We start from the raw sequence: 13,477 nt of genomic DNA on the forward strand, positions 1-13,477 counted from the left end.
GTATGTATGTATACAATGTTTACAATTGTCTGTATGTATATAAATATGATTTGTGTGTCGGACCCCAGGAAGACTAGCTAATGTCATGGCGTTAGCTAATGGGGATCCTAATAAACAAACAAACAAACTCTGAGAACCTCACACGTTTCCATCCAATAACCTGTTATTGGGCATCTAGGGTTCGGGTTAGGCCCATCTAGGGTTCGGGTTAGGCCCATCTAGGGTTAGGGTTAAGCCCATCTAGGGTTCGGGTTAGGCCCATCTAGGGTTAGGGTTAGGCCCATCCTGTGGTTATATACTTGTATTCTCTGGTTAGACTGTCTGTGTCTCTGTAGGACCGTAGGATTGTGTTATGAGTCAAACAGAACAAACTTCCATCCAATCTCAGAAGAATAAGCTTGAAACAGAATCAATACTCACAGTGACTTCAATGTCAAAGACAGAGTCGTATTCATTATCATCAACCATCATGTCTGCTGCTGGGTTAGGGTTAGGGCTAGCTGCTGGGTTAGGGTTAGGGCTGGGGCTGGGGCTAGAGGTAGGGCAGTAGAGTCCTGAGAGGTTACTTGTCTGGGAGAAGGCTGGGCGCTGACTTTTATACTCTCTGTCTGTGTGCTGTAAGCTCCTGTGTGTGTGTGTGTGTGTGTGTGTGTGTGTGTGTGTGTGTGTGTGTGTGTACTTTAAGCTCCGAGCTCTCCTCCTGGCCTAATTCTGTATGACGAGGACTGCTAATTGGCTCAACCAAAGCTGAGATCTTAACGAGCCTCTATAACACAACAACACATAGTGTGTGTGTGTGTGTGTGTGTGTGTGTGTGTGTCCTCCCTCCTCCCTGCCTGCGGATGACTTTGTCACCTACTTTGAGGAAAAGGTTAGGTTGGATGACATTAGCAGCTCCTCTCCACTTCTCACCAATGCTGCTGCCTCCCCTCCCAGACCCTCCCAGACCCTCCCAGACCCTCTCAGACCGTCCCAGACCCTCTCAGACCCTCCCAGACCCTCCCAGACCCTCTCAGACCCTCTCAGACCGTCCCAGACCCTCTCAGACCCTCCCAGACCCTCCCAGACCCTCCCAGACCATCCCAGACCCTCTGCACTAAAACTGATCGCATCTAAGCGGGCAACCACCTGCCCTCTCGATCTCCTCCCCTCCCCTCCCCTCTTCTCCAATTTATTTCCAAAGACCTCCTTCCTTTCTTTACCACTGTAATCAACTCCTATTCACAGGATCTGTCCTGGCAGCCAGAATCAAGCCTTTCCTCAAGAAGCCAAGAACCCTCTCCATGAGCCCTCAGGGCTCTGTCCTAGGGCCCTTACTGTTCTCCCTCTATACCACTGGGGTCCCTCAGGGCTCTGTCCTAGGGCCCTTACTGTTCTCCCTCTATACCACTGGGGTCCCTCAGGGCTCTGTCCTAGGGCCCTTACTGTTCTCCCTCTATACCACTGGGGTCCCTCAGGGCCTGTCCTAGGGCCCTTACTGTTCTCCCTCTATACCACTGGGGTCCCTCAGGGCTCTGTCCTAGGAACCTTACTGTTCTCCCTCTATAACACTGGGGTCCCCCAGGGCTCTGTCCTAGGGCCCTTACTGAGCTACTCTTCCTCCCTGGGAAAGCCTGCCCTCTCCAAGACTGCTCCATCACAGTTGTGAACTTTATTGTAACCCCCTCCCAGACAGCCAAGAACCTTGGAATGATGCTCGACAACTCACTCCGCTCCTCCACCTCTGCTGGCCGACTGGCTCCACCACCCTAACCCTAACACTAACCCTAACCCTAACACTAACCCTACACCTAACCCTCCTCTACGTGGAGGCAGCAGTCACACTACCTGGTCATGGCTTTTCACCGTCCTGGCGCCCCGCTGGTGGAATGAGCTTCCCACCGCTGTCAGGACTGCAGAGTCACTCCCCATCTTCCACCATAAACTGAAGACCCATCTCTTCAGGCTACACCTCTACACCTGAACTGTCCCTCCTGAGACATCTACTACCCCCTGTACTGTCCCTCCTGAGACATCTACTACCCCCCAGCACTGTCCCTCCTGAGACATCTACTACCCCCTGTACTGTCCCTCCTGAGACATCTACTACCCCCTGTACTGTCCCTCCTGAGGCATCTTCTACCCCCCTGTACTGTCCCTCCTGAGACATCTACTACCCCCCAGCACTGTCCCTCCTGAGACATTTACTACCCCCTGTACTGTCCCTCCTGAGACATCTACTACCCCCTGTACTGTCCCTCCTGAGGCATCTACTACCCCCCTGTACTGTCCCTCCTGAGACATCTACTACCCCCTGTACTGTTTCTCCTGTGTCATGACAGCATGACGACTGCCAATGGCCCCAGTGTGTTTGTGTGTGTTAGTGTGTGAGAGAGTGTGTTAGTGTGTGTTTGTGTGTGAGAGTGTGTTAGTGTGTGAGAGAGTGTGTTAGTGTGTGTTAGTACGTGTTAGTGTGTGTTAGTGTGTGTTAGTGTGTGTTAGTGTGTGTTACAGTGTGTTAGTGTGTGTTAGTGTGTGTTACAGTGTGTTAGTGTGTGTTAGTGTGTGTTACAGTGTGTTAGTGTGTGTTAGTGTGTGTTACAGTGTGTTAGTGTGTGTTAGTGTGTGTATGCAGATCTGTGTGACAGATGGCCATCGTCATGGCGATGCTGCAATATAATCTGGATTAGAGGCGATCTGCTGAGCAACCGTTCCCAAGGCCACGGGAATGACTACACACACACACACACACACACACACTACACTCTACACACTACACTCTACACACTACACTACACAACACACTACCCCCTACACTACACAACACACTACCCACTACACCCTACACTACACACTACACTACACACTACACACACACACACTACACACTACCCACTACACACTACACCCTACACTACACACACACACACACACACACTACACACTACCCACTACACACTACACCCTACACTACACTACACACTACACACACACACACACTACACACTACACACTACACACTACACACACACACACACACACACACTACACACTACACCCTACACTCATGCTACACTCATGCTGCAGTCCCACTGTGTCATTGTCCCAGTGCCCAAAAACAATAACCCATCTTGCCTGAATGATTACCGCCCAGTGGCTCATGAAATGTTTTGAGAGGCGAAGTGAAGCCGCACATTTGCTCCTCGCTGCCCTCGCATTTTTCATCAGATCATAAACAATAACATCAATAATGCCTGCATCCTTTTCAGAACTGTTGACAGACTAACAACAGACTATCAACACCCATTGCTCAGGAATTTCACTCGACTAGTAAATACAATGAGCTTGCATCCTTTTTTAACAATAAAATAGAAACCATTAGACAAGGCATTAGGTCTTCTGTGTCAGGCATGAAAAACATGTCCCCATTAACAACCCCAAACAGGGCGGACATAACAACCATGTCACAATTTAACACCATCGATTACAAGACCCTAGATAAAATCATGTCACGTCTTAAACCATCCACCTGTGCCCTTGATGTCCTGCCAAAAAGCTTTTTAAAAAACATATTTAGCTGCATGGCAGGCGAACTAATACAAATAATCAACACTTCCCTTTCATCAGGAATCTTCCCTGAAGCCCTGAAAACTGCAGTTATTAAGCCTCTACTAAAAAAGAATGGCCTAGACCCATTTGTACTACAGACCCATATCAAACCTTCCCTGTACAGAAGAAATTATTGAAATGGTTGCCCACGAACAACTTAGCAATTATTTGACCCTGAATGATCTCTTTGATGACTTTCAATCAGGCTTTCGCCCCCTACATAGCACTGAAACGGCCCTTATTAAGGTCCTTAATGACATTCGTGTAAACACAGACTCCGGAAAAATCTCAGTTTTGGTACTACTAGATCTTAGTGCTGCCTTTGACCACGACATTCTAATAGATAGACTAAAAACCTGGGTAGGACTTTCGGGCACTGCCCTAAACTGGTTTAGATCCTACCTACAGGACAGAAGCTACTATGTCTCCATTGGCAACTTTGTGTCTGACCAAATTAAAATGACATGTGGGGTTGCCCAAGGGTCAATCCTTGGCCCCCTTCTATTCAATCTCTACATGCTTCCATTGGGACACATCATTAAAAAGAACAAAATTGTTTTCCATTAACTATTGTCTTTTTAAATGTTTTATCTATTTATTTCTTTGTCTTCTTATATTTGCTTTTATTCATTGTAATTGTTATTTTCTTATGCTCCTCTTGCTGTAATTTTAAATAATGTATGTAAAGCACTTTGAATTGCCCCTGTTGTATGAAATGTGCTATACAAATAAACTTGCCTTGCCTTGCCTTGAACAAGTGACTCAAGGACACTCAGGGTTGATAAGGTCTGGATCTTTCCACTGTTTTCAGTGTTGAAAATCAATCCATCACAACCATCAAGAAGCAAACCTACAGTTAGGTCCGGACATATTTGGACAGTGACACAATTTCCATAATTTAGGCTCTGTATGCCACCACAAGATGACACCGACACCACTGCACATTGAGCCGGACTGCACCAGCTGTCTCCTGCTCAAAACCAAGATCATCGAGTTGGAGGGCAGAATTTCCACACTCCACTCCATACACCAGACCAAGCTTCTCCTCGACACACTGGCAGCAGCTTCCCTCCCTACTCTGCCAACAAAAAGCAGATCACCCCGCGGAGCGCCACGCCCTGCTGCTCCTCCTACTAAGCCTCCACACCACCCAGCGAGGAACCCCCCCACAGCAGCTTTTACCCCAACCTGGCCTGCACTTCGCCGAGCACCCTGCGGGCCGCCCCTCCTCTCCACCCCTCCCGCCCCTCCCCTGCACAATGCTTCAGCTCCCTGGCATCGTGGACACAGGCAGCCCCAGAAGCCACGAGCGGAGGCCTCCCTCAGGCCTGGTGGTCCTACCACCCAACCCACCCCTCCAACCTCGGTGCTCGTCGTCGGATCGTCCATGGTCCGCCATGTCTCAGTTCCAAAGGCTGAGACCTGTTCCTTCTCTGGAGCTAAGGTCTCCGATATCACCTCCCGCATCCCTAACCTGGTTGCTGACCCCCCTCAGGTCTCCTCGGTCATCATCCACGTTGGCGCTAACAACCTAAGGCTCGCTCGAGCAGTCCAAGATACTCAAGGACAACTTCAAAACCCTGATTGACACCGTAGCTTCCACTGGCATTACCTGCACAATCTCCGGCCCCTTTCCATCACCCAGATACACTGACACGAGGTTCAGCCGTATCCGCGCCCTTCACATCTGGCTGAAAGGTTATTGCTGCACCAAGCCCATCCCATACATCGACAACTTCATCACTTTCTGGTCCCGCAGAGAACTCTTTGCCCCGGACGGTCTCCACCTCAACCAGGCGGGTGCTTGCCTGCTGTCGCTGTCCATGGAACTCACTCTGAGTTCCTGGACCTGCACCCGAGCCTGATGTGAGGTGAGTCCGATCCGTTCTGACTACCATTTTCCACACTATAACTCGTCTTTATTCACGTATCGGACTACAATAAGTTTACCCACTCCACACCCAACAAGCAGTCAACACATCCTTATACCTGATGAAACACCTCTCCTTTCCTCTGTTAGTCTTGATATGTCTACTTGGCCTCAGTCTCACTGTCTACTGCCTTTACCTGTCTCTCCTCCTGTTCATTCCATATCTGTTATATCAAATACTAGAATGTGCCACTAGAATCTTCACCATCAATCCTCCAGTTCACATAATCTTATTGAAGTTAAAACTACCTCATCCACGAAGCATCCTTGTACCCTACAGCTTGGATTATTCAATATTAGGTCACTCACTCACAAGGCCTTGGTCATGAATGACCTTATATTAGAACATAAAATGGACATCATGTGTTTGTGTGAAACATGGCTGAGGCCCCAGGATGAGGTGCCTTTGATTGAGGCGTCCCCCGCCAACTACACCTACTCACATGTTCCTCGACCAATTAAAACAGGTGGGGGTGTTGGGCTGATATTCAATTCATCCATAAATATCTCTCCTGACCTTAACATTAAACTCTCATCATGCGAAATTATTGTTATGCGCCCAATACACAATAGTTCCAGCCACTCTGTTGCCCTCCCTTTCTATCTAATCTTGATTTACCGCCCCCCAGGTCCTTATTCTTCATTTCTGGAATAATTTTCTAACTTCCTTTCTGACCTCGCCACCCGTACCGATGATATACTACTCATAGGTGATTTCAACATTCACATTAATACCAAATCTGATCCATTTACCAAATCTTTCTTGTCCCTTATTGACTCTCTTGGTTTTTCTCAGCTTGTCCAAGAACAAACCCATTCTGGTGGTAACACACTTGACCTTATCCTCACTCGTGGAGTTAATGTCTCAAACCTATCTTTTCTCCCTTACCCACCAGCAGTATCGGATCATTATCTCATCAAATTTCAAATAATACTGCCCTCACCCTTACACTCATCACCAACCAATACTTATAGCATTCGTAATATCGATGCCTCCACATCCTCCTTGCTGATCTCCTACCAAATGCTTTTCACACTCTACCAGAGCAAATCATCCCCCTTAACACATTCACAAACAAATTTAATTCCATTCTTCTGGATTGTCTCGACTCCACAGCCCCCTCCCGGATCAAGACGACCCGGATAAGAAAACCATCACCCTGGTATACATGTGAAACTTGTGCACAAAAATTGGTCTGCAGAAAGCTTGAACGAAAATGGCGTAAGTCTAAGCTTGAGCCCTCACGCATAGAGTGGAGCAATAGCCTAGCCATCTACAGGCGAATGCTCTCCACTGCTAGGACCGCTTATTTTTCAAATCTGATTAACAACAATAAAGGCAATTCTCGGTTCCTTTTTGACACTGTAGCTAAGCTTACCCGTAAACCTCCTCGTATAGCCAACTCTCCCTTTACTGCTTCTCAATTTCTTCAATTCTTTATCAGCAAAATCAATAACATCAGAAACCTGATAAGCAGATCCCTATCCAGTATGATTGAACCCTCATCCGATCACCTAGTAACCACGTTAGAGACCACCACCACACTCTCTCACTTTGACATTGTGTCTTTGGACACCCTCTCTGCTCTGGTGCTCTCTGCCAAATCCACAACTTGTCCATCTGACCCTGTTCCTGCAAATCTGGTAAAGGAACTTCTACCGATACTTGGCCCCCATCTTCTTAACATAATCAACACCTCTCTTTCTTCTGGGACCGTGCCCTCCTCATTTAAATCTGCTATTATTAAACCTCTGCTCAAGAAACCAAATCTCGATCCTGATGTACTGGACAATTACAGACCCATCTCCAACCTTCCGTTTTTCTCATAGTACACTACACACTACATACTACACTACATAGTACACTACACACTACATACTACACTACATACTACATACTACACTACACACTACATACTACATACTACATACTACACACTACATACTACATACTACATACTACACACTACATACTACACTACACACTACATACTACACTACATACGACACACTACATACTACACTACATACTACACTACACACTACATACTACATACTACACACTACACACTACACACTACACACTACACACGTCTCAAGTGTTGGTCTGGTTAGTGGTCATCAGTCAGATGTTTGGAGGTTAGGGTTAGTTAGGGTTAATGGTCATCAGTCAGATGGTTGGAGGTCAGGGTTAGTTAGGGTTAATGGTCATCAGTCAGATGTTTGGAGGTCAGGGTTAGTCAGGGTTAGTGATCATCAGTCAGATGGTTGGAGGTCAGGGTTAGTTAGGGTTAATGGTCATCAGTCAGATGGTTGGAGGTCAGGGTTAGTTAGGGTTAATGGTCATCAGTCAGATGGTTGGAGGTCAGGGTTAGTTAGTTACTCACGTTAATCAGCAGTCTGGAAACAGCCTCAGCCAGCCCCTGGAGACACAGCACAGACATGATGGTTAGGGGTCATGTAGGGTTAGGGGTCATGGGTCATGTAGGGTTAGGGGTCATGGGTCATGTAGGGGTCATGTATGGTCATGGGTCATGTAGGGTTAGGGGTCATGTAGGGTTAGGGGTCATGTAGGGTTAGGGGTCATGTAGGGTTAGGGGTCATGTATGGTTAGGGGTCATGCAGGGTTCATGTAGACTTAGGGGTCATGTAGGGGTCATGTATGGTTAGGGGTCATGTAGGGGTCATGTATGGTTAGGGGTCATGTAGGGGTCATGTATGGTAGTTAGGGTTAGTTAGGGTTAGTTAGGGTTAACTAGGGTTAGTTAGGGGTAATCTCACAGGCAGGGGGTGGGTCAGGTCAGGTTCTGTCTCCAGGTCCACCTCCTCCAGAGCAGAGATCTGAGGACACATTCAATATGTAACATTTAACCTTTAACCTTTAACCTATCAGATAGTTCCAGTCTAGTCTTCTCAACACTGCTCAGCTATTAGTTTAACATCATGTTGCTGAAGCTTGGTGTGTTAGGGTTAGTTAGGGTCGTAGTGAAGTAGGCTACTACTTAGTAGGTTTAGTTTCACAAATGTAATACTGAGTTATAACATAGTAATAATACTGACTTATAACATAGTAATAATACTGACTTATAACATAGTAATAATACTGACTTATAATATAGTGAATAATACTGACTTATAACATAGTAATAATACTGACTTATAACATAGTAATAATACTGACTTATAACATAGTGAATAATACTGACTTATAACATAGTGAATAATACTGACTTGTAATAATACCATGTCTCTTTTAACAGAAACTCTCTGGTGTTTCCCTGAACCCATTAGGGTTATGAACCCATTAGGGTTAGGGTCAGTGGCGTAGGGGACACCCCCAGCCACAGGGGGGGCCCTAACATTGGATACTGTGGTGGGTTGACATAATTCACGCACGGAACTATGGGTTGGGAGTATTGTTCCGCACGGACAGTTAAGTGTGTGGTACCCGAGTTGTTTATTCAGTTCTACTTACTGCTTGAGTGTGTTGTTGACAATCGTTCATGTTCTTCATTAAACGTTTAGCTTTGTCATTTAATATGCCGCCTACGACTCCCGTCTCTCGGCACTACAATACAAACTTTTTGATTAGATTTTTTTTAGGCAGCGAGACACAAGACCCTGCAGAAAAATGAGCAGGCGAAAGTACCTCAGTGCAAAAACGGCAAGAGCAATATAAAATGTAACAAAATGCAGCGAAACTTCCCAAAATGTCATATTTTCTCACAAACCGACCCAATGCAGCTTCTGCGACTAACGCGGGCAGGGATGCAGTTAGCCCTGGGTCAGTTAGCCCTGGGTCAGGGACCGGGTCAGTTACCCTGGGTCAGTTAGCCCTGGGTCAGGGACCGGGGTGGTGCACCTGTGGCACCGCGGTGGAGGTCAGTGCATGGCGCAGGCTGACCCGGCCGAGAGATCGTTTTCAAAACTCAAAATGATCAAAATCTATCTGAGAAGCACCATGTCCCAGGACATGTCCCAATTTGATATTATTAGAGATATTTATTAATCTAGGAATCAAATTAACTCGGGGTGCCGTGTAGCCTGTCGGTCTTTTCTTGTTGCCGTTTGTGTATGGACATGTCACACACACAGTCACACACACAGTCACACACACACAGTCACACACACAGTCACACACACACAGTCACACACACAGTCACACACACAGTGTCATTCTGAGAAGACGGGCAGCGCGCTGTAGCTGATAGCTGTACAGGCCTACCATGCGGTCTATGCTGTATAGGGTTAACTAACTAACCCTAACCCTACCATACGGTCTATGCTGTAGTAGGGTTAGCTAACTAACCCTAACCCTACCATACGGTCTATGCTGTAGTAGGGTTAGCTAACTAACCCTAACCCTACCATACGGTCTATGCTGTAGTAGGGTTAGCTAACTAACCCTAACCCTACCATACGGTCTATGCTGTATATTGTTAACTAACTAACCCTAACCCTACCATACGGTCTATGCTGTATATTGTTAACTAACTAACCCTAACCCTACCATACGGTCTATACTGTATATTGTTAACTAACTAACCCTAACCCTACCATACGGTCTATGCTGTAGTAGGGTTAGCTAACTAACCCTAACCCTACCATACGGTCTATACTGTATATTGTTAACTAACTAACCCTAACCCTACCATACGGTCTATGCTGTATATTGTTAACTAACTAACCCTAACCCTACCATACGGTCTATGCTGTAGGCTATATTATGCAGCCTTTAAATAAATGTACCGCTACTACATCCGTTTGAGTTAACCTCCGTTGTGAAACGGCCCCCGCCGCCACCCCCTACTACGACGGTTAGGTGAACCCACCTTTCTAGGGTTAGGGTTAGGTGAACCCACCTTTCTAGGGTTAGGGTTAGGTGAACCCACCTTTCTAGGGTTAGGGTTAGGTGAACCCACCTTTCTAGGTGGGTTAGGGTTAGGTGAACCCTCCTTTCTAGACGTCATGTTCGGTGCCAGGCGGTGGAGTGGTTCAAACGGGCAGCGCGAGATTTAAAATATCAGAACGCTGGAACTCAACCGTTTCCCTGGTTACCGTGACGCAGAAACAGATGTTTGGCTCGTGAGCCGCGTTCGTAAATTCGCCGGAGCGCACACTGGGTTCTACGTCATAATGTAACCAATTAATTTAATTGGACAAGAGGCAGTCACGTGGACGCTCTGGCGCTTTAATAATAATCATAACAACAATAATAAATATACTAATAACAATAATAACAACAATAATAATAACAATGATTGCTATATATATATATATATTATAACAAAGTTCTAGAAAGACAACCATCACTGCAGCCCTCCACCAGTCGGGGCTTTATGGCAGAGTGGCCCGACGGAAGCCTCTCCTCAGTGCAAAACACATGAAAGCCTGCATCGAGTTTGCCAAAAAAACACCTGAAGGACTCCCAGACTCTGAGAAATAAAATTCTCTGGTCTGATGAGACCAAAATTGAACTTTTTGGTCTTAATTCTAAGCGGTATGTGTGGAGAACACCTGGCACTGCTCATCACCTGCCTAATACCATCCCTACAGTGAAGCATGGTGGTGGCAGCATCATGCTGTGGGGGGGGGGTTTCAGCTGCAGGGACAGGATGACTGGTTGCAATTGAAGGAAAGATTAATGCATCCAAGTACATTGATATCCTGGACAAAAAAAATTTCCAGAGTGTTCACGACCTCAGAATGGGCCGAAGGTTCACCTTCCAACAAGACAATGATCCCAAGCACACAGCTAAAATAACGAAGGAGTGGTTTCAGAACAACTCCCAAGAAGACTCATGGCTGTGTTGGCTCAAAAAGGTGCTTCTACTAAATACTGAGCAAAGGGTCTGAATACTTATGGCCATGTGATATTTCAGTGTTTATTTTGTAATAAATCTGCAAAAATGTCTACAAGTCTGTGTTTTTCTGACAATATTGGGTGCTGTGTGTGCATGAACGAGAAAAGAAATTAAATTAATTGATTTTAGAAAATGGCTGCAATATGTCAATGTAAGGGGGTCTGAATACTTTCCGAACCCACTGTATATGATAAATACTATGATAAATACTATGATAAATACTATTATATGTATATGATAAATAAACATGTACTTTATTTCGAGGGTAGAGGAGGATGAGGAGATGGAGGAGGAGGAGGAGGAGGGGGAGGAGGAAGAGGAGGAGGAGGGGGAGGAGGAGGAGGAGAGGGAGGAGCGGGGGAGGAGGAGGAGGAGGAGGTGGGGGGGAGGGGAGGAGGAGGGGGAGGAGGAGGAGAGGGAGGAGGAGGAGGGGGAGGAGGAGGAGGGGGAGGAGGAGGAAGAGGAGGGGGAGGAGGAAGAGAGGGGGGAGGAGAGGGAGGAGGGGGAGGAGGAGAAGAGGGAGGAAGAGGAAGGGAAGGAAGAGGAAGAGGAGGGCAGAAACAGGGACAGAGCCTTGTGTCCAGTCAGGGGTCACCAGGGTCTCTAGGGGGGGGGGTCACCAGGGTCTCTAGGGGGTGGGGGGGTCACCAGGGTCTCTAGGGGGGGGGTCACCAGGGTCTCTAGGGGGGGGTCACCAGGGTCTCTAGGGGGTGGGGGGGTCACCAGGGTCTCTAGGGGGGGGGTCACCAGGGTCTCTAGGGGGGGGGTCACCAGGGTCTCTAGGGGGGGGGTCACCAGGGTCTCTAGAGGGGGGGTCACCAGGATCTCTAGGGGGGGGTCACCAGGGTCTCTAGGGGGGGGTCACCAGGGTCTCTAGGGGGGGGGTCACCAGGGTCTCTAGGGGGGGGGTCACCAGGGTCTCTAGAGGGGGGGTCACCAGGGTCTCTAGGGGGGGTCTAGGGGGTCACCACCTTCTCCAATCTGAGTTCCAGGAAAAACATCTGATCTTCCCTGGATGCCAGGCGCGCTCCTACGTTAGGCCATATATACACTGTGTGTGTGTGTGTGTGTGTGTGTGTCTCTGTGTCTGTGTCTGTGTGTGTGTGTGTGTGTGTGTGTGTGTGTACGTGCGTGCGTGCGTGCGTGTGTTAAGGTGTCAGGTGTCCTGTGGTGCGTCTTCCTGTTTTGTTTTTGTCAGTTTGACCTTTAAGTTGTGCAACAGCCTCCTCTTCCTCCTCCTCCTCCTCCTCTTCCTCCTCCTCCTCCTTGTCCTCTTCCTTCTCCTCCTCCTCTTCCTCCTCCTTCTCCTCTTCCTCCTCCTCCTCCTTCTCCTCTTCCTCCTCTTCCTCCTCTTCCTCCTCTTCCTCCTCCTCCTCCTTCTCCTCTTCCTCCTCCTCCAGCCTCTCTTCCACCTCCTCCTCCTCTTCTCCTCCTCCTTCTCCTCCTCCTATTCCTCCTCCTCCTCCTCTTCCTCCTCTTCCTCCTCTTCCAGCCTCTCTTCCTCTTATCTACAGCTCCTCCCTCTCAGGGTCTATGTAGACTAGCACCCCCCCCCCCCCCCCCAACAATACTTCAATGCTGCCATGTCATGTTGATTGTCATGACAACGAAGCCCCTCCTCTCTTCTGTGTGACAGTGTGTGTGACGGTCAGGGAGGAGGCGTGGTCAGGGAGGAGGCGGGGTCAGGGAGGAGGCGGGGTCAGGTGTCACAACAGTGGGCCGAGAGAGATGCTAAATCTGTCTGACAGCTGGTGGATTTATATATAGACAGCAGGTGGAGAGGAGAGGAGAGGGGAGGAGAGGGGAGGAGAGGAGAGGAGAGGAGAGGAGAGGAGAGGAGAGGAGAGGGGAGGAGAGGAGAGGGGAGGGGAGGAGAGGGAAGGGGAGGGGAGGGGAGGGGAGGGGAGGAGAGGGGAGGAGAGGAGAGGGGAGGGGAGGAGAGGGGAGGGGAGGGGAGGAGAGGAGAGGAGAGGAGAGGAGAGGGGAGGGGAGGGGAGGGGAGGAGAGGAGAGGAGAGGAGAGGAGAGGAGAGGAGAGGAGAGGAGAGGAGAGGAGAGGAGAGGAGAGGAGAGGAGAGGAGAGGGGAGGAAAGGAG

This window comes from Nansenia antarctica, assembly GCF_963989245.1.
Source record: "Nansenia antarctica genome assembly, chromosome: 10".
Taxonomy (NCBI): domain Eukaryota; kingdom Metazoa; phylum Chordata; class Actinopteri; order Argentiniformes; family Microstomatidae; genus Nansenia; species Nansenia antarctica.